Source organism: Columba livia, chromosome 2, assembly GCF_036013475.1.
Source record: "Columba livia isolate bColLiv1 breed racing homer chromosome 2, bColLiv1.pat.W.v2, whole genome shotgun sequence".
Taxonomy (NCBI): Eukaryota; Metazoa; Chordata; class Aves; order Columbiformes; family Columbidae; genus Columba; species Columba livia.
Window position 1 is genome coordinate 141,099,276 of NC_088603.1, and position 3,629 is coordinate 141,102,904.

Consider the following 3,629-nt stretch of genomic DNA (forward strand, 5'->3'; position numbering starts at 1 on the left):
AGTCTTACTCTCTGAATATGTGGATGTCGGGATTTGAGATTCTGTTTCAGAGTCCACTTCAAACATGAAAAAGATGCAATAGAAGAGTTAATTAACTCATTCCTATTTATCAGCTGTTTGGAGACATCTGACAAAACCCTCAGCTGTAGCTAATATCAAATATCACATATACATTTTCAGGAAGCTGTGAATACTAAATTGAAAACTTTCTTGGTTTGAATGGCCACATGAAATAAATGAATGCTATTGTTTCATTGTTGAAAGAAATGCATAATTAATGCAGAGCATCATGCAAATTGTATGGTATACATTTGAAAATTGTTTGAGAGAAATATTTGAACAATCAAGCCGAGAAAATTGTATTTTTCAAGTACTCACAGCAGTAAAGGTGAATGCTTTTTCGTTTACTTGAAGTAAATATCTGCTATCAGGAGGAAAGTTGACTCAAATATGCGGTGTGAAAGCTTTGGAGGCAATTTTGCTTACAGGCACATTGCAGGCTTGGAGTGGTGATGTCAAATGGATATAACAGTGCTTCTATACTTTTGTAGCTTTAATTCTCCTCAGATACACAAAATACCTGACTAGAAAGAACAAGTTTTAAACATGAACTCTCTCCCCACTCTAACGATGCCCTTGAGCCATAGAGGTCCCCAGGCAAGAGCTGTCAGCCTCTTCCTGCTCTACCCGGACCACTCACCACCCAGTTTCACCAGCAGATTAGTTCCCATCTGATGACACCATGGGTGGAGATGGGCTCTGGCCAAGCATTCATCTGATTCTGGGTATTTTCTGTGTTTCTGAGGGCAGATATTATTTTCTGTCCACTTTCTTCCCTGATCTGATTCTCAGTGCAAAATTAATATTATCAAATTAATATTCTTGTATTGCTACCTTGCTGTATTGAAGCTGCCACCATCTGTTTCATGTCAGCCAATGTACAATGAAAAACACATTTCATTGGCATAGGTTATGATACTTTATAGCTGCAGCACAGGCCCACTCGCACTCACACTCACACAACCGCTCCGTACCTCAGAGATTGCTCGTTCGCTCAGGAGTGAATCAGAAGGGTACAGATACATGGACACTGTGCCCTGAGCAGCTGCTGGTGAGAACTAATTTTCTTAATTAATCAGAATGGATTTTGATACAAAGATGACTGTGATGGTTTACGTTTGGCTCTTTTAACAGAAGAATACAAAACTCTGTTTTTCTTTTAGTCTCTTAAATTAATTCAAGAGACAACAAAGAATAAAAATGCTTTTAGCTGTGGAAAGAAAATGCAATTTCAAAAAGTGATTCTCAGTTCCACTAGGAATTGATGAAAATAAGATTACACCATTTACTTACTAGAGGTAACAAATGTATTTTACTTGTGTGCAAGCATTTTCATTTTGAAAGATTTTTCATACTTCATTGGAACCTTGTTGAACCTTAACATGTGAGAGAGAAAGCTATCAGGTCTTACTGTTGTCCAAGTGATTTTATAAACCAATCAAAAATGAGACCAGCTGCTTAAATATGAAAGCGGTAATAGTTATAATATTACTTTTCTTCATTAATTTGCTCCATGTTCCATGAAACGCAGAAATGTGAAAGCTGATGTAAAGTACAACTGTAGAACAGGCACCTCCATAAGGCTCAAGGAAAATGAACATGGTTTGATACAATGCTTTAAGAACCTACTTTACTTTTACAGCCTAATTCCTCTTTGCTGGTGGCAGTAATAACAGAAAAGAAAGAGAAGGCTTTTGTTGTTCGCTTGCCAGTGGCTTTTCAAGGGTTTGAAAACTGTGCTAGGAAAAACATACGGCAGAAGATGAAGTGTCTGCAAGTACAGCTAGAACTGAAATCTAAGTGATGTGGAAATACACGTACAAGGAAACAGCATCTGTCGGAGCCCTTCCAACTTTTAAGTTAAAATGAAACAAAATAAAAAAACTCTTCCAAGGTTCTATTCCATCGTGTGTGCTTCTGTTCCAGTGCTGTTAGTCTAGAAAGTTGCTTCACACAATTACAGTGTGAGGCTTTGTGTCACTCAGGTTTTCATTTGGAGACTCAAGCATATCTGGCATCTCCTGGGCTGTGCCCTATGCCCACCCAGGGCACACACAGTTCCTGGGAAGCTGGACATGTGTTGGACCTGTTTGATGTCTTTTAGATACCACTGTATTCCACTGCCCTGTGGACTCTGTGCTGGTGGGGCAGCCTGATTGAAACAAAATCTTTATTTGAACACTCTTTTATTAAAAAAGTCTTACTACTACACAAAAAAAATTATTGCGGTCATGAAAAAGTAGCTGCTTCCTCTCAGATCACTGCTCCACTGACACAGGGACCTGGGTGGCACAAAGTACGTGGGTTATAAATGTCAGCAGCAATCCCATGTTGTAAGGGATCTCAGCAGATCTCAGTAGGAAAGTAAGATCATCGTGAGTCAGAACATGGCTGAGCAGCTGCTTCGAAATGTCTCAATAGTCATCTGCTTTGGGAAGTGTAATGGGTGATTCAGCAATCCAGGCAGGACTCTCTGAACTGAATCACTTCAGAAGCAGAACATAGGACCTACCAGCTGGGATGCAAACCTAAGGCCTCTTGGATCCTCTTAAAGATCTTCTAGCAGCCTTCAGGAACAAGAGCTTCTAGCTCCTGAGGGTTTGTGTTTCTACTTACAACTCTAATAACAACAGTAGACTGAGTTTTTCCAGATTTCAGTGAATATATCCTTTTTTTAGCCAACAGCCATGTTGTGTAACAACATGAAGTGCAATACACATGATCTCGGTACCATTGCGTAAGTTGTCTTAGGGGAAAGAGTCCTACCTGCTACTCTACTAAAAATGATTACAGGAGAGGAACATTCATTTGGGATGAAGTCTCCTCTCATGATAGGATGCCACAGTACCTTAGTGTCCCTGGGGCTTGCTCCAGCCCTGACAAGGGCCTTGAGAAGCAGCTGTTGCAATACAAACTACAACCACTATCAGTTTGACTCAAAACAGTGTCAAATCTCTGTGTTTGTCATTTACATTACCCACAATAGCATAAATTATAGTCTGTTTTGCAGGAACCTCATGCTCCTGGTTGCTTCCCAAAGTGTATATCCCAGAGGAAAGAGTGCAAGTTCCTCTGGAGTTGAGCACTCGGTATTGCATCTTCATTTCCCAATTGTACAGCAGCAAATCAGCCAATGCCAAGGATGGAAGCAAGGCTCTCCAGGCTAAATCAAGGAAGTGGCAGATAGCATTACAAAATGGGGTGCAAGACCCAGACAGGATACATAAATGGGGTGCAAAACCAGGCCAGGAGGACTGCTAGGCAATGTTAGCTATGGCAAAAATTTCTAAATCCTATACGTATAAATCCCTAACCCAGGGGAAAGGGAAAGCCGGCCAGCCCGAGGCGTGGGTCAGCTCCGGCTGTCCCCGCCAGCGGGGAGTGGGGGGCTCTGCAGAGCAGAGCCAGCGCCCCAGCGGGGGCAGCGATGCCCCACGACCGGGGGGCTCCGTGGAGCCGGGGATGGGGAGAGAGCGGGGATGGGCTGGGAGGCGGTGGGATGGAGAGAGGAGAAAAGCAGAAGGGGTGCGAAGGGGGTAACGGGAGGAGAAGGGGAGGGGACAGCTAGG